Source organism: Callithrix jacchus, chromosome 4, assembly GCF_049354715.1.
Source record: "Callithrix jacchus isolate 240 chromosome 4, calJac240_pri, whole genome shotgun sequence".
NCBI lineage: Eukaryota > Metazoa > Chordata > Mammalia > Primates > Cebidae > Callithrix > Callithrix jacchus.
Window position 1 is genome coordinate 40683183 of NC_133505.1, and position 27600 is coordinate 40710782.

The 27600-nt window shown below is 45.4% G+C and overlaps 1 long non-coding RNA gene and 1 other non-coding gene across 51 annotated transcripts in view; one reads left to right on the plus strand and one right to left on the minus strand.

Moving 5' to 3' along the window:
- The window catches only part of LOC118153111 (zinc finger protein 76), a 61587-nt gene extending 37445 nt beyond the window's left edge, over positions 1-24142 (minus strand). For 30 of the 50 annotated variants that reach the window (XR_013534138.1, XR_013534135.1, XR_013534130.1 and 27 more), the window contains exons 1-4: positions 24019-24142; positions 21228-21325; positions 19823-19906; positions 1062-6083 (exon numbers count right to left, since the gene is read on the minus strand). This is a non-coding gene — a long non-coding RNA (zinc finger protein 76). The remainder of the gene's footprint in view (positions 1-1061; positions 6084-19822; positions 19907-21227; positions 21326-24018) is intronic. The other 20 variants (XR_013534142.1, XR_013534141.1, XR_013534117.1 and 17 more) reach the window with 5 other exon arrangements.
- Positions 16245-16377, plus strand: LOC118153353 (small nucleolar RNA SNORA16B/SNORA16A family). The gene has a single exon (XR_004742592.3). It is a non-coding gene; the product is annotated as a small nucleolar RNA SNORA16B/SNORA16A family (small nucleolar RNA).
- Positions 24143-27600: the final 3458 nt, after the last annotated feature.

Consider the following 27600-nt stretch of genomic DNA (forward strand, 5'->3'; position numbering starts at 1 on the left):
TATTACTGTCAAGTACATGTAAGACATTTATAGAAACAGCAAAAACTGATTACATACACAGGACATTAAATAAGTCTGTGTGTGTGTGTGTGTGTGTGTGTGTGTGTATGTGTGTGTGTAATGGAGTTTCTCTCTTGTAGCCCAAGCTGGCATGCAATGGTGCAATCTCAGCTCACTGCAACCTCCACCTCTCGGGTTCAAGCGATTCCTGCCACCTCACCCAGCTAATTTTGTATTTTTAATAAAGACAGAGTCTCGCCATGTTGGCCAGGCTGGTCTGGAACTCCTGACCTCAGGTGATCTACCCACCTCACCCTCCCAAAGTGCTGGGATTACAGGTGTAAACCACCATGCCAGGCTTTTTTTTGTTTTTTTATTTGAGATGGAATTTCACTGCTATTGCCCAGCCTGGAGTGCAATGGTGCGATCTCAGCTCACAGCAACCTCTACTTCCCAAGTGCAAGCCATTCTACTGCCTCAGCCTCCCGAGTAGCTGGGATTACAGGCATGCGCCACTACGCCTGGCTAATTTTGCATTTTTAGTAGAGATGGGGCTTCTCCATGTTGGTTAGCCTCGTCTCAAACTCTTGACCTCAGGTGATCTGCCTGCCTCGGCCTCCCAGAATGCTGGGATTACAGGCGTGAGCCACTGTGCCCAGCCATAAGTCTTAACAAATTGTAAAGAACTACTATCATGCAAGACCGCATGCTTGTATCACAATGCAATTAAGTTAGAAATCCATGTTTAAAGGTATGTTTAGAGCTCCCTATGTTTATAAACTTCAAAAACACACAACTTTTAGATGATTCATAGATCAGTAAAATATACTACAGTAAAGAGACTACATCTGGGACAGCAGTTGCACTTAGAGTTGCCACCAGATTGTTTATAAACATCCAGAGTCATTTCCTGAGATCCACATGACTTCTGCATAGGCCACACTGGTAAATTAAATGGAAAAGGATAGTTATCACCACCCCTCCCCTGCTTCTTTCAAGTCTTTAATTGGAGCATTGATCTCTGCATTTTCCCCAGCAATGTGGTGCTGTTTCTGATTTACCATCTTGGAGGGGCAGAAGTTCCACAGGCTTCCATTTAGCTCTGTCTACCGTAATGATCCCATGGAGGCCAGGTCCGGTAGCTCACACCTGTAATCCCAGTACTTTGGGAGGCTGAGACAGGCAGATCATGAAGTCAGGAATTTGAGACGAGCCTGGTGAAATCCTGTTTCTACTAAAATTACAAAAATTACCCTGGCATGGTGGTGAGTGCCTGTAATCCCAGTTTCTTGGGACACTGAGGCAGGAGAATTGCTTGAACCTGGGAGGCAGAGGGTGCAGCGAGCCAAGATCATGCCACTGTACTTCAGCCTGGGCAACAGAGCAAGACTCCGTCTCAGACACACACACACACAATCCCATGGATCAGAGCCATTGCCAAATATGTCTATTATAATTTCACATTCAGGAACCTTGGAAATAACCAGATGGTGAGTTCACTGCCCAACTGGGCCTGCCTGTTGTGAGTCTGACTGGAATTGAGAGTCCACCTATCACTTGACCACCATATATCTTTATTTGTTTTGTTTTTTAAGAATCAGGATCTCACTCTGTCACCCAGGCTGAAGTGCAGTCGTGCGATCATAGCTCACTGCAGCCTTGATCTCCTGGACTCAAGTGATCCTCTCACCTCAGCCTCCCAAGTAACTGGGACAACAGGCTCGTGCTATCACTGGAGCTGTTTTTAGATTGTTTTAGAGCTGGGGGTTTTGCCATGTTGCTCAGGCTAGTCCCAAACTCCTGGCCTCAAGGGATCCCCTGCCTGAGCCTTCTGAGTCACTGGGATTACAGGTGTGTGAGCCACTGTGCCAGCTCCCGTATACCCTACTTAGAATTTCATTTTGAATCCCCAGAATTGGCATCAATTCAGAACGAGTATCTAATAATCCTCAAAAGGTCTGGGTATTTCCTTTTTTGCAAAGCACAGTCACTCTAGTAAGTGAATGTAGATTCCTTTAGAAAATGCTTAGAAGGGAAAGAGGGAGGGAGAGAGGGAGGGAAATAAATAAGAAAAAGAACATGCTTAGAAGATGTGTTTTGTAGTTGTTGGTGTTTTTTGTTTTGTTTTCTTTTGGAGACAGGGTTTTGTTCTATTGCCCAGGCTGGAGTGCAGTGGTAAAATCTCAGCTCACTGCAGCCTTGATCTCTTAGAGTCAAGCTTTCCACTCACCTTGCCCTTTCAAGTAGCTGGGACTACAGGCACGCACCATCACACCTGCTAATTTTTTGTTTATTGTTTTTGTAAAGACGAGGCCTCACTATTTTGCTCAGGCTGGTCTCGAACTCCTGAGTTCAAGTGATCCTCCCACATCAGCCTCCCAAAATGCTGGGATTACAGGTGTGAGCCACTATGTCTGTCCAGAATGCTTAGAAGAAGATGAAAGTGTTTTCTTTCTTTCATTATTTCATTCGTTCGTTGTTTCTTTCTCTCTCTCTCTTTCTTTTTTAATGGAGTCTTCCTCTGTCACCCAGGCTGGAGTACAGTGGTGCGTGGCATGATCTCCGCTCACTGCAAACTCTGCCTGCCGGGTTCAAGCAATCCTCCTGCCCGGCCTTCTGAGTAGCTGGGACTACAGGCACATGCCACCACATCTGGCTAGTTTTGTATTTTTAGAAGAGACAGGGTTTCACGATGTTGGCCAGGATGGTCTCAATCTCCTGACTTCATGATCCACCCGCCTTGGCCTCCCAGTGTGCTGGGATTACAGGCATGAGCCACCTCGCCTGGCTGAAGGTGTTCTCCTATAGCAGTGTTACAAGGTCCTACAAGATCTTCGAGGGAATGTAGGCTCCTATTCATCAAGCACAGGGCTCTGAGTCAGTGAACTGACTTAAGCCTGGAAACTGAGTGCGAGGCCACCGTTCTCCACTGTTAGGACTCAAATCAAGTATTTGGCTTCCAGACATAGAGTTTTCCTGTTATATAGATCAGTTAACTACCACCAAAGATCTCTGCAGGCCAAAGTGTTTTGATGACTGAAACATCTCTGATGCCCTTTATGGTTGATGTGTCCACCTTGTCTTTGCTGGTTAAGTGCTTCTACTTGGCCTCTGCTACGATGCAATACCATCATCCCCACTGAAATCAGGGGGCCATCTTAAAGCTGGAATCTTCTGCAGTCCAGCCTACCAAAGGGAATAACTACAGAACTTGTCAAAGACACAGGTGCTCCCCTGACAAATGTATTTTTTATTGCCTCAGTAAAGGGAGTCTCTTGTTGGGCCTCCACCTAGAATACAGCTGGGGAATGAGTCATATAGGGACAATCCACTCCAACACTGCCATCTCCCTATGCTCTTGGATTTCTTCTTCCACAACCCACCAGCAAAGCTCTGGCATCTTAACCTCATTAAATTAGACCTCCTGAAACTTGCATTTTGAGTTCAAGTTTCAGTCAACCAATGAAATAAGCAGTTAGATTCACCTTCAGCTACACAAGCTAACACTTTCCATTCAGAATTCTAGTAAGCACACTCATGTAAAAGGATTTGGCCTGATATTGTGCTATATTTTGCCCTCTGATCCACCAACCTCAGAATCCATTCCCATGCATAGTCCCCAGGTGACTACTAATATATATTAGCAAAGCCTTGCAATCCTTTTGGTGCCTAAGCTGTCTCCTCTTAGGTCATAGAGTACTCCTGTCCCTCTAGAGCATGCTAAGACTTTGTGAGCCTGGTGGCCACAGGTATGGTTATGGTGGGTCTAGTGGAGAATGACCATCCCTCAAGGCCTCCGCCTCAAGCAAGGCTGTCACACTGATTTCACACAGAAGAAAGGTAACATCCTCAGACACCAGAGGGCAACCTACTTCTGCCAGTCAGGGGGCTCAGAACTACCCCCTGGTAATCCTGGATCTCAAGATTACCAGCTGCATTTGGATGTCTCAATTCATTTGAGTTGTCTTAGTTTGTTTGAGATGTCTCGATTGCAAGGTTCAGGATCCCATTCTTTCCTTATCAATGCCCTCACTTTCACATTAAAAACGTGGCAAGACTGTTGAATTCAACTGTCATTATGATTCAGCAACCTGCACAATTAAATTTTATTTTTGGTCTTCCGCAATATCAGCCCTGGATCTACAAGAAATAAAAGATTCCTTAAGAAAAAAAGTGTTGTTGTTGTTTTTTTAATAGAGGCGGGGTTTCACCATGTTGGTCAGGCTAATCTCGAACTCCTGACTTCAGGCGATCCACCCACCTCTGCCTCCCAAAGTGCTGGGATTACAGGCATGAGCCACAGCGCCAGGCCAAGAAAAATTTTTTTTAGAGACACGGTTTCGCTATGTTTCCCAAGCTGGTCTTAAACTCCTGGCCTCAAGCAGTGCTCCTGCCTCAGCTTCCTGATTGCTGGGATTACAGGCATGAGTCACTGTTGCTGGCAAGATTCTTTTGCCGGTTGTCATGGAAGCTTTCTGGTTCTCACTCCGTGACTTGAACTGAGAGTTAACAGACCTGAGCTTGTCGCTTTTTCTCTTATGAGCTCTCAAGTACACTGGAAATAACTGTCCCATACTTGAGACTATACTATAGTATAGTCATTATTACCGTCATAATGGTGCAAGGCGGCAGCCATACGGGCTCCTGAGACGTGGGCTTCCACTGGCACTCTATCAGAACCAACACAGACGATGACTTGACTAATCGTGATGCCATTACATACCTTTTTCTCATGAACAAGGAGGCTAGCAGTGTGCTCAAGTCCAAGGACACAAACAAACCATTGCCCAATTCTCACCTTTCTCAGTCTATCTCCTGGGACCACTCCTGGGACTGACATTTTTATCAGTCTGTGTCCAATTAATAGAAACCGTCCAGTAACTTAAAGAGAGTGGCTTCATATAAAGAATTATTAAATGATGACAGGATGGTTAAGTATAAAGATGTGGAGAAAGCTCTAAAGGATATTGTGGAGTGGAGGGAGAACACTACCAAGGCCCTGGTTGAGGTTTTTTTTTGTTTTTTTTTTTGAGATGGAGTCTCGCTCAGTCACCCAGGCTGGAATGCAGTGGTGAGATCTCGGCTCACTGCAACCTCCACATCTGGGTTCAAGCGATTCTCCTGCCTCAGCCTCCTGAGTAGCTGGGATTACAGGCATGTGCCACCACACCTGGCTAATTTTTGTATTTTTAATAGAGATGGGGTTTCACCGTGTTGGCTGGTCTCAAACACCTCATCTCGTGATCCACCCACCACGGCCTCCCAAAGTGCTGGGATTATAGGCATGAGCCACCATGTCCGGACCTTGGTTGAGATTTTATTGGAGAAGCTGCTACAGCTTCTCCACTGGTTGGCAGAAAGGTCTGCTACACGCCCAGGCCAGAGCTGGTCAACAATCAGCAGGCAAGCAGGAAACAACCCCCAGGGTGCATGGAGAGCTGGGCTGCTTGGAGCCTGTGGTGTCCACATCAGGACGGTTGCAAGGTGAGCTGAGGCCAGTGGACAGGCTTGCAGAGACAGTGAGGGCACCACTCTGGCTGTGCAGTCTGGAGTGTGCTATATCTGCATTGGGAGCAGCAGGGTGGTCTCTGGGCCCACACTGGGGCCTCATGGTAGCTTATTTATGGTGTGCAGCTGAGGGGCTGCACTCTCAATCTCAGGGCACACAGCTTGAATGAAGCGGTCATAGACGATCCCCACCATCGACATACACAGGTTGCTGATAGGCCATGGAACAGGAGCAATAAAAGCAGAATGCAGCATGCTGGAACTAGGAAGAGAAGCTCCCTTCCTTCTGCAGTGTCCCTCCTGTGCCCTCTACTGAAAAGGCTCAACATCACGCTCCTTGCAAAGGAGAAATGCTTAGTAGTCCAGTCTTTAACAGTGCTTTTGTAGGGCCAGGCAGAATGGCTCATACCTGAGTCAGGAGGATCACTTGAGCCCAGGAAGTAAAGACCAGCCTGGACAACAGAGTGAAAACCCATCTCAAAAAGACAATCCTGTCAAAGTGTCAGCATTAGTGGCTGATTAGCTTCAACCCGTCATTTTCTTCATTCAGCTCATCAACGGTACTTAACAGCAACCTAATAAGGTATGAGATATACAGGTTAGAAAGGGAAAAGTAAAACTAACATTATTCAGAGATGACACAGAAAATCCAAAAGAGTTCACAGAAACTGTTAGAATTAAGAAGTAATTTTAGCATAATCTTTTGATCAATTTTTTTTATTTTTGTTTTTTTGAGACAGAGTTTTGCTCTTGTCCCTCAGGATGGAGTTCAGTGGTGTGGTTTCGGCTCTCTGAGACCTCTGCCTCCCAGGTTCAAGTGATTCTCCTGTCTCAGCCTCCCAAGTGATTACAGGTGCTCACCGCAACGCCTAGCTAATTTTTGTATTTTTAGTGGAGACCAGGTTTGGGCGTGGTGGCGCATGCCTGTAATCCCAGCACTCTGGAAGGCCAAGGCAAGCAGATCACCTGAGGTCAGGATTTTGAGACCAGCATGGCCAACATGATAAAATCCTGTCTCTACTGAAAATACAAAAATTAGGCAGGTGTGGTGGCGGGTATCTGTAATCCCTGCTACTCGAGAGGCTGAGGCACGAGCATCACTTGAACCCAGGAGCGAGAGGTTGCAGTAAGCAGAATTGCACCACTGCACTCCAGCCTGGGTGACAGAGCAAGACTCTAAAAACAAAAAAAAGAGACAGAGTCTCATCATGTTGGCCAGGCTGGTCTGAACTCCTGACCTCAGGTGATCCACCTGCCTTGGCTTCCCAAAGTTCTGGGATTACAGGTGTGAGCCACTGTGCCTGGCCTCATCAATATTTTTTTAAAGTACATTTTTATATGCCAGTAACTGGTCAATTAGAAAATGGATTTTTATATAACTCGATCAAGACAGTTGCAGGTGGGCAAAAAAGAAAGAAAAAAGAAATGAATGAGATTTTTTTTTAATTTTAAAAAAGAAAATGAGACGGGGTTTCACCATGTTGGTCAGGCTGATCTTGGACTCCTGACTGGTCTCGAACTCCTGACCTCGTGATCCGCCTGCCTGGGCCTCCCAAAGTGCTGGGATTACAGGCGTGAGCCACTGTGTCCAGCCTAAGAAATGAGATTTTTAAAAAAATACAGTCCAGGCACAGTGGCTATGCTTGTAATCCCTGTGCTTTGAAAGCTGAAACAGGAGGCTTGCTTGAAGCCAGAAGTTCAAGACCAGCCTGAGCAATATCATGAGATATCATCTCTACAAAAAATTAATAAAATTAGCCAGGCATGATGGCACGTGCCTGTGGTCCCAGCTACTTAGGAGGCTGGGGCAGGAGAATCACTTGAGCCCAGGAGTTTGAGGCTGCAGTGAGCTATGATTGTGCCTCTTCATTCCAGCCTGGATGGTAGAGCAGGACCCTGTCTCTTAAAAAGAAAAAGAAAAAATTACAATTGCATCAAATACCAAGAAAAATATCTAATATAGTATCTAACCCAGGACGATATCTAATAAATGGTGTGCAAGATCTTTACAAAACATCATTAACTGTGACTCTAGTAAAAATGGTGGAGGGGGAACCTCTGGAAGCCACCCCTCCCCAGAGACACCAAAAAAACTATCAAGAATCGTCAGCATCAACTTGATCAAACTCACAGTCAAAGGTTTACTGCAACCAAGCAAATGGGTAACCAGAAAAGCCACTGTAAGGGAAGGAGAGTGTTTGTTGAGGTTTTTTTTTTTTTTTTGAGACAGAGTCTTATTCTGTCACCCAGGTTGGAGTGCAGTAGCACGATCTCCTGCCTCAGCCTCCCAAGTAGCTGGGATTACAGGCGACTGCCACTGTGCCTGGCTGATTTTTTTTTTTTTTTTTTTTTAGTAGAGGCAGGGTTTCACCATATTGTCCCGGCTGGTCTCAAACTCCTGACATCAGATGATTTGCACACCTCAGCCTCCCAAAGTGCTGGGATTACAGGTGTGAAAATAATAAAGGTGTTGGCAGGGCGCAGTGGTTCATGCCTGTAATCTCAGCACTTTGGGAGGCCAAAGCAGGTAGATCACCTGGGCAACGTGGTGAAACCCTGTCTCTACCAAAAATACAAAAATTAGCCAAGCATTGTGACAAGTGCCTGTAATCCCAGCTATTTGGGAGGCTGAGGCAGGAGAATCACTTGAATCTGGGAGGTGGAGGTTGCAGTCAGCCAAAATTGTGCTACTATACTTCAGCCTGGGTAATACAGTGAGACTGTGTCTCAAATAGTAATTATTATTCTAATAATTTTAAAAATACAAAATATAAAAAATTAAAATATAAAAGTTAGCCAGGCATGGTGGCCAGTGCCTGTAATCTCAGCTACTCAGGAGGCTGAGGCAGGAGAATCACTTGAACCCAGGAGGCAGAGGTTGCAGTGAGCCAAGATCATACCACTGCACTCCAGCCTGGGTGACAAGTGCAAGACTCCATCTCAAAAAAAAAAAAAAATATATATATATATATATATATAAACACATACGTACATGTATGCATGTGTGTGTGTGTATAGTATCTAGTTTTCTTTTAATATTTTTTCTGGATAGGGTCTCACTCTTGCCCAGCCTGGAGTGCAGTGATGTGATCTCGGCTCACTATAACATCTCCTTCCCCAGCTCAAGTGATCCTCCACCTCAGTCTCCAGAATAGCTGGGACTACAGACGCATGACACCACATCCAGCTAATTTTTGTATTTTTTGTAGAGATGGGAGACTGATGCAGGAGAATTACTTGAGTCTGGGAGTTGAAGGCTACAATGAGCCATGAACATGCCACTGCACTATAATCTAGGTGACAGAGTGAGTGAGACCCTGTCTCAAAAAAGAAAGAAAGAGAGGAAGAGAGAGGGAGGGAAGGAAGGAAAAAAAGAAGGGAGGGAGAGAGAGAGAGGAAGGAAGGAAGGAAGAGGAAGGGAGGGAAAGAACAAAGCCTGGTGACTTGTGGGGCACCATTATGCATATCAATTTGGGTATAATGAGAATGCAAGGAGGAGAAGAGATTTCTATCTTCTTTCTAGAAGCATAATGAATATTGAAGAATTAATACTGAAAACCCAATATTTTATAAAAGACATGGATCTAAACATCCAAGAAGCTCAACAAACTCCTAAACTCAAAGAGATCCTCATTGAGACACATCATCAAACTGTTGAAAGCCAAAGATAAAGAGACAAACTTGAAAGCAGAGAGAAGTGAATCATAATGTACAAGGGATAATCATTAAGTATAACAGCCAGTTTCTCATTAGAAAGCACTAAGGCCAGAAGGCAGTGGAATGACATATTTAAAGAGCTGAAAGAAAAAAAGCTGTCAACCAAGAATTCTATTCCAGCCAAGCTATCCTTGAAGAATGTAGAAGAAATTAAGACATTCCTAGATAGACCAAAGCTGAGAGAGTTTATTGTCATTAGCCTGGCCATATAAAAAAAGTTACGGGGAATTCTTGGGGCAAAAGGAAAGGACATTAGATGATCTACCTGCACAATAATGAATTTGAATACTTATCTCACACCATAAATAAAAATTAACTAAAAATGGGTCAAAAACCTAAAAGTATGAGCTAACACTATACAATTCTTAGAAGAAAACTTAGGAAGGAATCTTCACGACCTTGGATTTGGCAATGGTTTCTAAAATATGACACCAAAAGCACAAGCAACAAAAGAAAAAATAGGTAAGTTGGACCTCATCAAAATTAAAAACTGTTTGCATTGAAAGACACTATAAAGAAAATGAAAAGATAATATTTTCTCTGAGGCAGAGCCTGGGAGACTTGTGGGACTATTAAGAACCCCAACTTAGGCCTAATGAGAATGCAAGACGAGAAGAGGTGGAAAGGGGCAATAGAATGGGAGACAATATTTTCATATTAAACATCTGATAAGGGTCTAGTGTCCAGAAGAACTCTCAGCTGGGCACGGTGACTCATGCCTGTGATCCCAGCATGTTGGGAGGCTGAGACAGGCGAATCACCTGAGGTCAGGCCTTCAGACCAATATGGAGAAACCCCGCCTCTACTAAAAAACACAAAAGTTGCCAGGCGTGGTGGTGCACACCTGTAATCCCAGCTACTCAGGAGGCTGAGGCTGGAGAATTGCTTGAACTTGGGAGATGGAGGTTGCAGTGAGCTGAGATACCACCGTTGCACTCCAGCCTAGGCAATAAGAGCGAAACTTCATCTAAAAAAAAATAATAATAATTCTCACAATTCAACAGCCAAAAGACAACCAACCAACCCAATTAAAACATGGGCCAAAGTGCATTGCTGGTGGGAATGGGATGTAAAATGATGCAGCTGCTGTGGATAGCATCATGGCAGTTTCTCAAAAAATTAAATGTAGAGCTATCATATGGTTCAGTAATTCCACTCCTGGGTATATATTCAAAAGAATTGAAAGCAGGGCCTGGAATAGATATTTGTACACCAGTGTTCGCAGTGGCGATACTCACAGAAGCCAAAAGGTGAAAAAACCCAAATGTCATCTACAGATGAATAAATAAACAAAATGTGGCATATACATATAATGGAATATTATTCATCCATAAAAACACATTCTACAACATGTATGAACCTTGAAAACATTATGTTAAATGAAAGAAGCCAATCACAACAGGCCATTTATTGTGTGATTCCATTTCTATGAAAAGTCCAGAATAGGCTGGGCACGGTGGCTCAAGCCTGTAATCCTATTACTTTGGGAGGCCGAGGCGAGTGGATCACAAGGTCAAGAGATCGAGACCATCCTGGTCAACATGGTGAAACCCCGTCTCTACTAAAAATACAAAAAATTAGCTGGGCATGGTGGCGCGTGCCTGTAATCCCAGCTACTCAGGAGGCTGAGGCAGGAGAATTGTTGGAACCCAGGAGGCGGAGGTTGCAGTAAGCCAAGATCGCACCATTGCACTCCAGCCTGGGTAACAAGAGCGAAACTCCATCTCGGAAAAAAAAAAAAAAGAAAAGTCCAGAATAGGCAAAGCCATAGAGATGAAAGCAGATTGCAGAAGCTGGATGCTTGTGGGAAATGAAGGGTGACTGCTTAATGAGTACAGGGCTTCTGTCTGGGGTAATGAAAACGTTCTGAAACTAGATAGTAGCGATGGTTGCATAGCATCCTGAATGTATTTAACAGCAATACCTCACTTTAAAATTGTTCAGTGGTAAATTTTGTTATATGATTTTACCGTAATTTAAAACTACCCTTTTCTTCTTTTTTTTTAGGACACAGGGTCCTGCTCTGTTGCCCAGGCTGTAATGCAGTGGCACAATGATAGTTCACTGCTGCCTTAACCTCCTGGACTCCAGCAATACTCCTGCCTCAGCCTCCTGAGTAGCTCGAACCATAGGCACCAGCCACTGTGCCAGGCTAATTTTTAATTTTTTGTGAAGTCCAGGTGCTCATATCTGCAATCCCAGCACTTTGGGAGGCGAAAGCGGATGGATCTCTTGAGGCCAGGAGTTCAAGACCAGCCTAGCCAACGTGGTCAAACCCCATCTCTACTAAAAATACAAAAATTAGCCTGGCATGGTGGTGGGCCCCAGTTACTCAGGAGGCTGAGGCAGGATAATCGCTTGAACCTGGGAGGCAGAGGTTACTGTGAGCCAAGATTGTGCCACTGCACTCCAGCCTGGGCGACAGAGCAAGACCTTATCTCAAGGTCTTTTTTTTTGTGAGACAGAGTCTATCTATGTTGTCTGGAGTGGTCTTGAACTCCTGGCCTCATGTGATCTTCCTGCCTCAGTCTCCCAAAGTGTTGACATTACAGGTGTGAGCCACTGTACCTGGCCACAAACAAATTACTAATGTGAATAATGCTGGAGTGAACATGGGAGTGCAGATATTTTATAAGGTGGTGATTTCATCTCTGGGTATGTACCCAGAAGAGGGGGATTGCTAGGTCATATGGTAGTTCTATTTTTAACTTCTTTGGAAGGCTCCGCACTGTTCCCCCTAATGGTTGTACCAGTCTACATTCCCAGCAGCCGTGTGCTAGGTTCCCTTTTCTCCACATCCTCAGCAACATTTATTATCTTCTGTCTTTCTGATAATAACCATCCTTATGGGTGCAAGGTGATAGATATCCCATAGTGGTTTTAATTTGCATTTCCCTTATGGATGAATGGATAAAGAAAATGTGTGTGGGAGGGTGTGTGTATGTGTATGTGTGTATGTGTGACACAAATACATGTAATGAAATATTATTCAGCCTTTAAAAAGGAGATTCCGCCATTTGCCACAACATGGATGGACCTGGAGGACATTATGCTAAGTGAAATAAGCCAGACAGAGAAAGAAAATATTGCCTGAGCTCACTTATATGTGGAATATTTTTATTTTATTATTGATTTATTTATTGAGACAGAGTCTTCCTCTGTCGCCCAGGCTGGAGGGCAGTGGTGTGATCTCAGTTCACTGCAAGCTCTGCCTCCCAGGTTCAAGCAATTCTCGTGCCTCAGCCTCCCAAGTAGCTGGGATCATAAGCACCTGCCACCACACCCAGCTAATTTTGTATTTTTAGTAGAGACGGGGTTTCACCATGTTGGTCAGTCTGGTCTCAAACTCCTGACCTCATGATCCACCCACCTTGGCCTCCCAAAGTGTTGGAATTACAGGCATGAGCCACCGTACCCGGCATATGTGGAATATTTTTAAAAAGGTTCAACTACACAGAGATAGAGGATGAGAGAGTGGTTCGGGAGAGGGCAGGAAGGTATAAGTCAGGGAAGATATCGCAGATATGTAAGATAAACGAGTGTAGACATCAAATGTACAGCATGAAGACTAAAGTTCATAAAATTGATTAGTACTACGAATTTATTATGTGTTAAATAAATAGATCTGGGCTGCTCTTGTCACAAGAAAAAGTAACCGTGAGAGGACAGATATGTGAACTGACTTCACTACTGTAAGCATTTTACTATCCATACGTATCCCACAGCAACATGTTGGAAACCTGAAATACACACAATAACATTTATTTTTTAAAATAATTGCCAGACTCAGTGGCTCACACCTGTAATCCCAGCACTTTGGGAGGCTGAGGCGGGCAGATCATGAGGTCAAGAGATCAAGATCATCCTGGCCAACATGATGAAACCCAGTCTCTACTAAAAATACAAAAATTAGCTGGGCATGGTGGTGCATGCCTGTAGTGCCAGCTACTTGGGAGGCTGAGGTAGGAGAATTGCTTGAACCCAAGAGGCGGAGGTTGCAATGAGCCAAGATTGCAACACTGCACTCCAGCCTGATGACAGAGTGAGGCTCTGTCTCAAAATAATAATAATAATAATAATAATAATAATGGCTGATAGCCAGGTGTGATGGCATGCACCTGTAATCCCAGCTACTAAGGAGCCTGAAGCAGGAGAATAGCTTGAACCCAGGAGGCAGAGATTGCAGTGAGCCGAGATCGTGCCACTGCACTCCAGCCTGGGCTACAGAGCGAGACTCTGTCTCAAAATAATAATAATTGCTAAACAGAAGTAAAGACGTCAATAAATGAAAGGCTACACCACATGAATGGGAAAATGCAATATTATAAAGATATCACTCCTAACATCTCTAAAAGTACATGTAAACAAACAAATAAATAAAATTGATTCCAAAATGTATATGGAATTGCAAAGAGCAAGGAACAGCAAACACAACCTTGAAGTAAAAGAACAAAGTTGGAGGTCCACACTAATAGATATCATAAAGCTGCAATACTTAAGACAGTGTGGCACGGGTCAAACGCTAGACAGACTGACATTGTGCATTTTCTGTATCAGTTCCCCACTTTACAAAATGAAGCAGTTAAAGTGGAACACTGAAGAAAGCAGAGGAACTGAAAACACTAAAGAATCGTGTACATTGGAAGAGAAAAATTATATTAGGAGGTGAAAGCATGAAAGGATATATGCTTGGCCATGCACATGATCCATCTCCTGTGAATACCTTATTTTCTGCATGTGAGAAAATAAAGACAAATTATTAAAATATTGTGGTTCTGGAAAGCTGCGCAGCCATCACCACCGTGTAGCTTACTGTGTTCCTTTCAAAAAATGCATTGACTTAGAAGGAATAATGCTGGAAGGAGCTAAGCTGGAGGAAGTGGAGAGTTATAGATGGAATTTTGTTTCTTGTCCCTCTAAAATTTTTGTTAAAGCCCTCACTCTTGCTGGGCAAGGTGGCACATGCCTGTAGTCCCTGCTATTCGAGAGGCTGAGGTGGGAGGATCGCTTGAGCCTAGGAGTTCTGGGCTGTATGTAGTGCACTATGCTGATTGGGTGTCTGCAATGTTCAACATCAATATGGTGACCTCCTGGGAGCGGGGGACCACCAGGTTGCCTAAGGAGGGGTGAACCAGTTGGAAACAGCAGGTCAAAACTCCCATGCTGATCAGTAGTGGGATCACGCCTGTGAATAGCCACTGCACTCCAGCCTGGGCAACATAATGAGACCCCATCTCTTTAAAAAAAAAAAAAAAAAAAAAAAAAAAAAGCCCTAACCCTCAATGTGACTGATTTTGGAGACAGAACCTTTAAAGAGATGACTTGGGTTAAATGAGGACATAAGGATGAGACCCTAATGCAATAGGTCCAGTATCCTTATAAGAAAGTAAAAGACACCAGTGATGCGCATGCACTGAGAAAAGGCCATGAGAAGACACAGCGGAAAGCCAGTCACACAAGCCAAAGAGAGACCTCAGGAGAAGCCAAATCTGCTGGGAAGTTCCGTCCTGAACGTCCGGCCTCCAGGACTGTGGGAAAGTTAATCTCTGCTGTTTAAGACCCCCATTCTGGGGCATTTTGTTATGACAGCCCTAGCAAACTAATACAAGGAGACACTAATAACTGACAAATCTTTAAAGGAAATTTTAATCATAAAGACAGAACGATTGCTGTTTGCTTCTAAGAGGTTGTGATCACACTGACAGCAGAAAAATCCCATTCAAAGGTTCATTCTGGCACAGTCTAGGGTTATCAGAAGCTGCATAACACAAACAAAAGGAATGCGACACTTGTCCATTCTGAGTTTCTTGTGATGCTTTGTCAATACTTTCAGAAGATGATTGACAATCATCCACTTCTGAAGACTCCATTGCCAAGAAAAGCAGACTGTCTCTCGGCTTCGTGGATCTGAATATGGATGAACCCCAGGCATTGACTGTTTCTCTCACTCCTTCCACAGCTCATTTTGTTCACTTTTATCTTCCACTAATAGCAACAGGGACCACAGCCACCACATCCACATATCCCTTCTCATCTCCATACCTCACTCACTTCACTCTTCAGTAACAAACTTGCTTCATTTTATTATTGCTAATTATTTGCCTTCATTGTGCCTTTCACACATTATTGCACTGTTCGTTTACATTACAGTGCACATCTGCTGCAGTTAAAGGAAAACATAATTTGTCTCCTGTAATGTTATTACGCAAATAAACTAATGAGTTAATTTAGTGCTAAACAATTAGGCTATTAGTGTTTTAAACGCTTTAGATAAGCAGAAAAATCATATATAACTGGTTGGGATTTTTAGTTGTGCTGGGAATACATTATCATTTTTTTCCCATTTAAAATAATGACATCCAAACTCTCACTATCTAAAATTCACTCTCCAACATGTTTTTAGGAATGGATTCGAATCTCTGAGGGATGTCTGAACTAGGATACAAGGAACTAGAAAGGATGAAGGCATAGAGTCACCATATTGATGTGTATTTTAGGTTGTATTCCGCTAGAAGACAAATATGATCAACGATTAGTGACGCTAAGGTTGACCCCGACCTAGATTAGGATGGTGACATTCCGATCACTCCATTTATAGTTAATGTTTTCCTTTTGGGACTAGAAGTAATCTATGTGGCGTTACTTTGGTCCTAAACAAGTATTTACAATAATCAATCATCTGGTTTTTTTTTGATGCCAAATGATAATCCTTGCCGGAATCACTAATTCATTGGACTTTGTGAAATTATATTTCTTTTATTTCATTCACATTTATTAACTAGATGTGTACACATCACTTAAGTTTAAAAAATTTAAAAAGGCAGGGCGCAGTGACTCACGCCTGTAGTCCCAGCTCCTTGGGAGGCTGAGGCAGGAGAATTGCTTGAATCTGGTAGGCAGAGGTTCCAGTGAGCCGAGATCATGCCACTGCACTCCAGCCTGCGCAACAAAGCAAGACTCCATCTCAAAAAAACACTACAATGAGATATCATCTCACCCCAGTTAAAATAGCTTATATCAGTGGCCCTTATTGAAGCTGCAGCAGCTTCCACATAGCTGCTATGGTGAAAAAGGAGCCGAGTGACAGTTTTCCTTGATGTTTGTCATTCTGTTTGTTGTAACTCATCTGCAACATTTAGGGAAAACAGAGTTCCATTATTAAATAAATAAATAAATAAACAAACCAGGCACAGTGCAGTGGCTCATACCTGTAATCCCAGCACTTTGGAAGGCCAAGGCAGGCAGATCATGAGTTTGAGGCCAGCCTGGCTAACATGGTGAAACCCCAGCTCTACTAAAAATACAAAAATTAGCTGGGTGTGGGGGCACATGCCTATAATCCCAGCTACTCGGGAGGCTGGGGCACAAGAATCACTTAAACCCAGGAGGCAGAGGTTGCAGTGAGCCAAGATCGCACCACTGCACTCCAACCTGGGTGACAGAGCAAGATGCTATCTCTAAAGAAATACATTTTAAATGGCTTATATGCAAAACACAGGCAATAAATTCTAGTAACAATGTGGAGAAAAGGGAACCCTTTGCACACTGTTGATGGGAATATAAATTAGTACAACCACTATGGAGAACAGTTTGGAGGTTCCACAAAATAACTAAAAATTGAGCTACCATATGATCCAGCAATCCCATTGCTGAGAACATACTCAGAAGAAAGGGAATCGGTGTACTGTAGAGATATCTGCACTCCTATGTTTGTTGCAGCACTGTTTACAATAGCTAAGATTTGGAGGTGACCTGAGTCAACAGATGAATATATAGTACATATACACAATGGAGTACTATTCAGCCATAAAAAAGGATGAGATCCAGTCATCTGCAACAACATGGATGAAATTGAAGGTCATTATGCTAAATGAAATAAGGCAGGAACAGAAAGACAAATCACATGTTCTCACTTATTTATGGGATATGAAAATCAAAACAATAGAACTCATGGACATAGAGGGTAGAAGGATGGTTACCAAAGGCTGGGAAGGGTAGTGAGGAGTTTCAGGGTGAGGTACAAATGGTTAATGGGTACAAAAAATATATAGAAAGAATAAGACCTACCATTTGATAGCACAACAGGATGACTAGAGTCAATAACAACTATATATTTTTAAATAACCTAAAGACTATAAGTGGATTGTTTGCAACTCAATGGATAAATGCTTGAGGGGATGGAGACACCATTCTTTAGAATGTGCTTATTTCACACTGCATGCCTACATCAAAACATCTTGATTGGGCACAGTGGCTCACGCCTGTAATCCCAGCACTTTGGGAGGCCAAGGTGGATGGATCACCTAAGGTCAGGAGTTCAAGACCAGCCTCGACAACATGGTGAAACCCCATCTCTAAATAATACAAAAATTAGCCAGGCGTAGTGGCACGCACCTGTAATCCCAGCTACTCCGGAGGCTAAGGCATGACAATCGCTTGAACCCAGGAGGCGGAGTTTGCAGTGAGCTGAGATCATGCCACTGCACTCCAGCCTGGGTAACAGAGTGAATCTGTGTCAAAAACAAACAAACAAACAAAAAACAACAAAGAACAAAACCATCTCATGTACCTCATAAATATATAATGGGTACTACTGTGTACCCATTAAATAAAAAAAAAAAAACAAATAGCCAGGCATGGCGGTGTTCACCCGCAGTCCCAGCTACCTAGGAGGCTGTGGTGAGAGGACTGCCTAGGCCAAGCTTATCCAACCCACAACCCATGGACCACATGCAGCCCAGGACAGCTTTGAATGCAGCCCAACACAAATATGTAAACTTTCTTAAAACATGAGATTATTTTGTGACTTTTATTTTTAGCTCATCAGCTATTGTTAGCGTATTTTATGTGTAGCCCAAGACAATAATTCTTCTTCCAATGTGGCCCAGAAACGGCAAGAATATAATAGCAATACCCCATCAAGAAAGAAAGAAAGAAAACAAAGAAAAGAGAACAGAAAAAAGAGAAAAGCGGAGGGAAGGGGAGGGGAGACAAGATGCTCCTACCTGCACCTGGGAGATCAAGGCTCAGGGATGAACTGGACAAATGACCCCCAGAAATGCATATACAATTGCTGCCACTGGGCCTAGCTACTGCTAAATCAAATGACAAAGCAAATCAGTTCAACTCAGTAGCTCTCCCTACTCAGGGGGTAATTCAACCTCTTCCCTTTTGGGGAGCCTCAGAAGCCTCTGAAACTTCTCCCTTCTTCCTCCCTCACATTCCCTTCAGAGGAAAGCACTTGGTATGGGTTTGAGAGCAGGAGGGCCCCCCCGCAACCCCAGGACCTTCCTGAAAGATCCACAAACAACCTGACCCACACGGACAGAGAGACACGGGGACTCACCACCCTGTTTGACAACAGGAAAACATGCAGGGTGTTAAAGGCAGAAAAGGGGAAGTGAAGCCCACGGACAGCTACTGGAACCACTGAACAAATCAGACAGGAGGCCCACATTTCCCCCGGCCCCCAGCAGGGACCCACAACAACTCTGCCTTCCAAATAGGACAATGAACATTGTATTCCCTGGAGCTCCACTTCCGAGAGTTTATAAATCTGCCAGGCATCCTGAGAACATGGAAACAGCAATGGGAAACTCAGAGCATTGTTCAGACTCTTGGTGAGAACTCCCTACCCCTGCAGAGATGGAAGAAACAATTCTGTGTACTATGGCCAGCTCTCATATATACCAGCAAACCACAGACCCATAAGGCAGAGCAGAGACTGGATCTGTTTTTTACTATTATCATTTCCCAAAGTGCCTGGCACATAATTGGCACTCAAAAATATTTGTTCCCGCTGTGTGCAGTGGCTCACAGTATAATCCCAGCACTCTGGGAGGCAGAGGCCGATGGATTACCTGATATCAGGAGTTTGAGACCAGTCTGGCTAAGATGGTGAAATCCCGTCTCTACTAAAAATACAAAAATTAGCCGGGTGTGGTGGCGCATGCCTGTAATCCAGCTACTTGGGAGGCTGAGGCAGGAGAATCACTTGAACTGGAAGGCAGAGGTTGCAGTGAGCCAAGATTGTGCCACTGCACTCCAGCCTGGATAAGAGCAAAACTCCATCTCAAAAAAAAAAAGACATCTAATTTAAACCATCCTTACACACACACACACACACACACACACACACACACACACACGTATGTATATGTATTTGCTCCCTAAATAAGAGAGAATGATGGACACCATCTTAGTGGCCTGGCACCCTAGGTACACATATAGGCAAAGACAAAAGTCCGTTCACTTTTTCATTCAACAAATATTTATTCAGTATCTCCTCTGTGCCAGGCACTACCCTAGACACAAAGGCAGCAGAATAAGTCCCTGCCCTGTGGAGTTTATCTTTTAATGGGCACAAAGGTGGGAATCTCCATGCTCCTGAAAAAACTATGTAAGCCATAGACATTTGATAATTACTTAACCAACGCCTAGACTATGCATAAGCAACTGGTACCAGATGCTGTGACAGGAACCTGCAATCTGGGACTTAGCCCTAGTGAAATTATTTCATCTACAAGGTTAGGATCTTAAATCTGCACCACGTGTTAATGGATGGTCAGAGACCCCTGAGTAAAGAAAATGGGATTACCTCATCGGTGCATCTGTCTTCATCTGTTGGTGAGCAGAAGCCACTGTGTGAGCATCATGTGCATGCCCAAAACACTGTACAACACTGCAGGACAGAAAAAAAAAATCGGCTTTAGCTGAGAGGTGCCAGGGGCCCTAAAAGCAACTCTAATAAGTTATAAACACTGTAACTCACAGAGTGCTCCCAAGGTAATCTGGCTCCTTGTCTGTCCCTTACACACCACCCTGAGATGATTCTGAGCCTGAGTCAGCAAATATTTCCCCAATCCTGGAAGGAGTCTGCTCACTCACAAGTAAGCAGACACTGGCTTTGCTGATTTTGTCAGGTTAGGCAGAAGGAGCAGGCAAGGTAAGAAAGGAGCTGGTGCCCAATACCCCCCATGGGTAGCAGCTCATAAATGAAGATGTCCTGAGTCATGGTTGATTCCTTCACCAAAGCCCCTGGAGACTGAACTGGAGTCACATCCTAGTTACCAGCCTGCTGAGTTATGAAGGCTAGGAGCCATGTGTCAAGGAAGAAGACCCACATGTCTGAAACCGGATACAAGGGGCCATGTTCTCCCTGCCGGGCTCAAGGTAAACTCCAAGCTCTCCTCTGACACCCTGGAATTCAGCTGTTGCAAGCAGCTCCTCCCCCTGGCTCCAAAGGCAGAGAAAAATGCTCAGGGACGTCAAACTGTCTCCAAGAAGCAGCCATTAGGTAATCTGGGACCACATGGCATAGACAATGGCATCAGGCACAGGGCTTCTGACATCATTTAGGCAAAGGCCTGGCAGAACGGACAAAGCCCACAGAGACCTGGGTAGGGAGGAAGCAGAGGATGTTTCCAAGCTGGGCAGTGGGGCTGGGTCCCGCAATTTCCAGGCCCTCCAGAGGCACGGGAGGAAGGCACCACTGTTCAGCTTCCCAGCCTGTAGGGGGCACCCAGAGAGGTGGGCCTCAGAGACAGAATACAGCTGAAGCCCTTAGACGTGACAGGTCCAACTCCTGAGAGAGAGAAGCTGCACTACCCCAGGATGTGCCAGGATCCGCAGGCCCTGAAGACAGCTTGCACAACAGTCAGGACAGCTGTAGGCCCAAAGCAGAGGCCTAATGGCTTCCAGGCCACTGCCCTACACTGGCTATCCTCTTACCAGGCCTTAAGGGAAGGGGTTGAAGGGACCACAGGTGGGGTTGAAAGACTGAGTAGGAACAATTCTTCCTGAATGTGTTGAGGCATGTTATACAAACAGGCAGTGGCAAAGAGGCAAGGAGAAAGGCAGCCAAACTGGCAATCAGTGTCATCTCAGTGCTCTGCGACACCAAGGTGGGGAGGACTGCTGGAAGCTAGGAGTTCCAGATATTGTGAGAGCCTGTCTTTACAAAAAAAAGCTTTTTTTAACTTAGTGAGTGTGGTGGTATGCACCTGTAGTCCCAGCTTCTCTGGAGGCTGAGGTAAGAAGATCCCTTGAGTCCAGGAGTTCGAGGTTACAGTGCGCTATGATACTGCCACTGCACTCCAGCCTGGGCAACAGAACAAAACGTTGTGTCAGAAAATAAAGAAAAACAATCCAGACCCAGGCTCTGCAAAAATCACTGACTGGAAGGAATTTGGTAATTGACAATCACGACTACCTTCTCAGCAAACGACAGAGTGAACAAACTGCAAGAAGCTTTCCAGCTAGGCTGCTGGTGCCCAAGCTGCTCCACAAGGACCGGCCTTAACCTGTTCTCAAACCTCTCACCTGCCACCACAGCAGAGAGCCCTACTAAGGGGTAAGTGCAGACAGGAGTAACAAACTGCTCAGAAGAGTAAGAAAGGGTCCTTCTTGGGAGCCAGAGACTACACTAAAAATCTGCCCCCAACACTTTACCTCAACCTCTTTAGAATGATCCACTAAAACCCCGGAGAGATGCTATTCACAGGAACAAGGAAACCTTCCAGTCCAGTCTGCCCAAATCCCTGCAAGTGCTGCAAAGGGGGTCTTGGGATCAGTGAAGAGGCGACTGGCTCAATGACAGGCCATCCACAATCCTATTGCTTTCACAGAAAACAGCGCACGAGAGGATTACAAAACGTTAAAGTCTGGTCAAGCTGGTTCCTTTGGCTCTCCATCACAGCTCCTGAAGGTTGCCAAATCCTGTGTCCAATCTGGGCTCAAAGATAGACAGCACAATCCTCAAAAGAGAAGTCCTAGAAACCTGGAGCCAGGTGAAACGACAAGCCTTCATTTCTAAATGTGAGACTGGGTCACACTTTCAGAATCCTCCAAGATCAGATTGGGTATGTTACCCGGTGAAACAAAGGATATGTTATTTCTTGAAGACTTAGCAAAGGATATATTATTTCTCAAAGATTTCTTTAGAGAACCAACACCAAATAAAGGAGCTCAAACTGAAGGATATGAAGAGAATTTTCTGCTTGGTAAGTTTAACGTCCAGACACACCAGGAAGGTGGTGGGCTCTCGAGCCTCAGAGAAGATGATCTACATGACCGGAAGCAGATATGCCTGGTCAGGTTCCTGACAAGGTCTAACTACTGCAGTCCCACATCCTTCCCAAGTAGTTCTCAATTTGATACCTCACACTATGCCTGGGCAAAGGGAACAGAACTTTGGGGTTGCCCTTCCTCTTGCATACAGAGGAAATTAAGCTCCCAGGGGAAAAAAATAGGGAGAATTTGGATTCCCTAGATTCAGAAAAGAATAAAGAAAAAGAGGGAGAAGAGACTCCAAGAGAACATGTTCAGTGACCAACGTCAGAGGCACATTCAGTTGGTCAAAGATTGTCAAAGAGATAGGAGAGAAAATCAGCAGCCGTTTCAAGCCACCAATAATAAAAGGGACAGATGCCCGCCAGCCCCAGGGCTATCAGGCCGGCAATCTATTTCAAAACTCAAACAGGGAAAAAAAAGTTCTGGAGCCAGCACAGAGGAAAAAGGTTGAGGACTACAAACATTTTCTGGAGCACAGCTATGAAGAATGCTCTTAGCCCTTTGGGATGGAGCGCAGGGTGGAGGGTGGGAGTGAGGGCAGAGAGAGGCTGGGGTATCATGGTATAAACGTATTCCATACATCCAGAGTGGAAAGACACAAAACCCTGATTCCTGGAAGAGGAGAAGAACTGGACAAAGCCTCCAGCTACCCGTGGCACACATCCAACTCAGCGCCGTCTCTCCCCAAGGGTTCCTGAAAGTCAACAGGCCCATAAAGGGGAAGTATTAAAGCTGAGATGAGAAGAATGGCCTACAAACTGGACATCATCTCTGACGCAATACCCAAGTAAATTCTCCCACACAGATATATCTGTTATTTCCTTTAGTCAGTCAGCCTCTTAATTCGATCAAGGTCTGAACACCTCCACCCCACCCCATGGGTTTTGTCAACCTCAGGTCAAGTGAAAGCAGAGTCAAGTGAAAGCTAACGCTTCTCCCAGAAGCAGGGGAAAGGAACAGGGAGGGAAAAGAAGGTGGACGACAGAAATGCAGGGGGCAGGGCTGTTAGGAAGGAAATCGGAAAGAGGAGCAAAAACAGGCCCTCTCAGGGAGCCAAGGTAAGAGAGGCTTAGGGAGACAGGGACTGCAGGCACGGAGTTGGAAAAAGTCTAGTAACACCCTGGGGAAGAGGATGGGGTTCCATAATACTAGGAGGGATTAGGACACAGAATAAGAAGAGGACAGGGATGCGGAAGGAGAGCAAGGATGGAAGGATGAAGGCCGGAGACAAGGGGTACAGAGGAAAAGATCCCCGAGAAGACCCTAGATAGGGCAACAGATTAGGGAACACCAGAAAGGGGTAAAGAAAGGAGGTCAGAGACAGGGGAAAAAATGGGAGTGCCCCCCCCCGGGCCTGATGGGGTTCTCATAAGTAGGAGGAGACAAGGCGACGAGGCCCAAGAGGGGGCACAGAGTCGAGTGGACGGAGGCCAGTGTTTCGTACTCACTCAAGCAGCTATGGGGGTCCAAGGGCGGGGGGCGCAGAGGCGGCGGGGCGCCTGCACTGCAACGCACGACTGCTGACCGGACCGGGCCGGAGCATCTGGAAGCCGCCGCGACGCTGCTCGCGGACCCCGGCCGCTCCCCGCACCCCGCACCCCGCTCCCCGCCGCCGGGCCTTGCGCCCCAGTCCTGGGGGCTGCCTCGGTCCGGGCCCGCCGCTTCCCTCCGCCGCTTCCCGCCACCGCCGCTTCCCGCCCGCTTCCCCCGACTCGGACTGACCTGTCCCGGCTGCCTAGGGCACCACTGCCGCCCTCTCCCAGGCTCCGCAGAATCCTCCCGCTCCTGCCAAAACTTTTCCCTTTAATCCCCAGCTTCGCGGCGGCCGCAGGGTCACACGCTCTACGGCCCGGCCCCGCCCCCGCCGGCACGACGTCACCGCGCAGCTCGGCCCTTCCCTCCCCACGCCCCCTCCCGCCCGGCGGCGGCCAATCACCGCGCCTCCTGGAGGCCCCTCGATTCTGCCTCTCCGCCCACCGCACCCTGTCCCGGGCCCTCCTGCGGCGCCCTCTGGTGCGGGATGCGGGCACAGCAGGGAAGGGAGGAGCCGGGGAGCGCCAGGGCCAGTAAAACGAGTCCAGCAAGTGTCACAAGACGAAATTGAAAGCTGGAAGGGAATTTCGAGGTCATCTAGTGCAACCTCCTCATCTCCCATTGAAGAAACTTAGTCCTAGAAAAGATACGTGACTTGCGGTGACGAGTCTGGAGGGACTCTTAACCCAGTGCTAGGTCCACTAGAGGAGATCATACCGCCTGTACTTTTCAAAAAAGGGCTTTCCGCTTTCAAGAGGCTTCTACAACTGGAAACTTAACGGTCTTAGACTTCTTAACCTTTCTTCCCATGTGCTTAGGTAATACGCTTATTCACCTAAAATAGGTAACATCTTCTCTATTGTTGTAGACAATTCTGTTCTCACTTCTTAACCCAGGTCTTTAAGACCTGAAAGGGACCTATTATCCCAACCTGGCGCTTGAGATGTACCACAAAACGCTACCTAGCAGCTGGGAGGCAATCTGGTGGAAGAAGTTGGCTTTCATCTGGCGATGAACAAAACTTGACTCAGGTATATGACCAATGCCTCCTCTCCATCATCATTAAAGCTTACCCCGCCCCTCCCCTTTGGGGACACCTTCTGTAGGCCACAAGCTCCTCAGGCCACACCCTAGCTATCTGGATGTGTGATTTTTTTCTTGAGACACAATTTCACTCTGTTGCCCCTGCCTGCCTGCAATTGTGCAATCAGCTCACTGCAACCTCCGTCTCCGGGATTCAAGCGATTCTCCTGCCTCAGCTTTCCAAGTAGCTGGGATTACAGGCACCCGCCACCATACCCAGCTAATTTTTGTATTTTTAGTAGAGGCAGAGTTTCGCCATGTCAGCCAGGCTGGTCTTGAACTCCTGACCTCACGTGAACCGCCGGCCTCAGCCTCCCAAAGTGAGCCATCTCACCCAGTCTGGATGTGAATTTTTGTTGTTGTTGTTGAGACCAGTTGGCTCTCTGTTGCCCAGGCTGGCGTGCACTGGCACGATCACTGTAGCCTCTACCTCCCTCGAGTGATCCTCCCACCTAAACCTCTTGAGTAGCTGGGACTACAGGGGTGCACCACGACAACCGGCTAATTTTTTGTGTTTTTAGTAGAGACCGGTTTTCGCCATGTTGCCGAGGCTAGTCTTAACTCCTGAACTCAAGTTATCCTCCCACCTTAGCCTCCCAAAGTGCTGGGATTACAGATGTGAGCCACCATGCCTCAGAGGGATGAATGATTTTTTTTTTTTTTTCATTCTGTCTGCTTCTCTCTTTTTCTTTTTTTCTCCTACTTTTTGAAATGATTGTGCATTATAGTTCTAACTTAGATGTCAACCTCCTTGCCTTCTGAGATTGAGGTCAAAATGGACTGTGGAAATCAAAGACCCTCTCCTAACATTTTTGCAACTATCTAGGGGTTTATATTCTCTTAAATATTTCTGTCTCTGTTTCTGCTTTTGCCAGGCTGTTGCTGTACCACGGTTCACAAGCTTGGAAAGGAAACTCAGCTCTCCCTGAGGACTGCCTGCACCTCTTCCCACACAAAATATTCATGAGTACAAAGACATTAGGGTCCTCTGGGCCCTGGGGCAGGTCATATGATAGAGAGCAAACAGTTTAAACTTACCCATCAGAAGTTTTTCTTCCCTTTTTTATTTTTTGAGACAGAGTTTTGCTCTTGTTGCCCAGGCTGGAGTGCAATGGCGCAATCTCGGCTCACTGCAACCTCCGCTTCCCGGGTTCAAGTGATTCTCCTGACTCAGCCTCCCAAGTAGCTGGGATTACAGGCACCCGACACCACACCCAGCTAATTTTGTATTTTTAGTAGAGACAGGGTTTCTCCATGTCTCAGGTGAACTGCAAATCTCAGGTGATCTGCCTCTCAGAGTGCTGGGATTATAGGCGTGAGCCACTGCTCCTGGCCAGAAGTTTTTAAAAGTCCTTTTCAGACCCCTAGCTGAGGTTTTCTAACTGGCCCTGCACCCGCTAGCCTCCTCCAGAATCACTTCTTCCCGCCCACCATTCTCTCCTCTGTCCCACCCTCACTGGAGGAAACACAAATTCCTCTGGCTTTTCAGGCAGAAAGAGAAAGAGACACTTTAACCTTATCTTTTTGTTGCTTAAGTTCCATCCTTCCCAGGGAAACAGATAAACCAGCCAAATCTCCTAATGATGCCTATCCTATAGCTCTAGTTTATACAGATCACTGGGCACTCAGGTTGTGACTCAGCTTATATCCCAGTGTTAAGGTCCCTACAGATGACTTTGTTGCCCACAAAATAGTTCATTTTGGCTGCTGCCAAGGTCCTAGAATATACTGCTTCTTCTTCTATTCCATTTTTGGAATCCTGAGTTTATTCTCCATGCTTCCATTCTAATTCTTTTGACTGTTCACCTCTACAAAGTAGGGAGAGCTACTAGACACCGAAGGTCACATATTATGTGTGTAATGATTTCCTACAAGAGAACACTTTTCAGCAATAAGGAACAAACGAGATACACAGACATACACGTTGTATGTACAACATGGATGGATTTCAAAAACATTGTGTGGCACAAAAGAAAAAAGACACAAAAGGCTACATACTATGTAATTTCATTACATGAATTCCTGGAGCAGGAAAACTAATCTGTCATGAAAAAAAGATTAGTGGCTGCCCATGTAGAAAACTTAAATAAAAGTGGCACAAAAATATTTTATCAAGGTGATGGAAATGTTTCATGTGTTAATTAGGTGTTGATTAGGATGGTAGTTACCTGGTGTATAAATTCCTCAAAACACACAGAACTGTATATCTAAAAGCTGTGCCTTTTATTGTATCTAAGTATAGCTTAATAAAAAATAAATATGGCTGGGCGTGGTGATTTCACACCTGTAATCCCAGCACTTGAGAGACTGAAGCGGGTGCATCATGAGGTCAGGAGTTCAAGACCAGCCCGGCCAAGGTGGTAAAACCCCATCTCTACTAAAAATACAAAAAAACTAGCTAGGCATGGTAGTGTGCGCCTGTAACTCCAGCTACTCTGGTGGCTGAGACAGGAGAATTGCTTGAACCTAGGAGGCAGAGGTTGTGGTGAGCAGAGATCACACCACTGCACTCCAGCCTAGGTGACAGAGCAAGACTCCGTCTCAAAAAAAAGAACGTACGACCTCACGTAGGCCTTTATTTCTACTTCTTGACCTAACTTCCACAGTACTCCACGGGTTTCTGGGGCGTATAACATGTTTTATTCTGTACTTTAGTATTTAGGGAAATTCTCTCTTCCATGCCTCTGC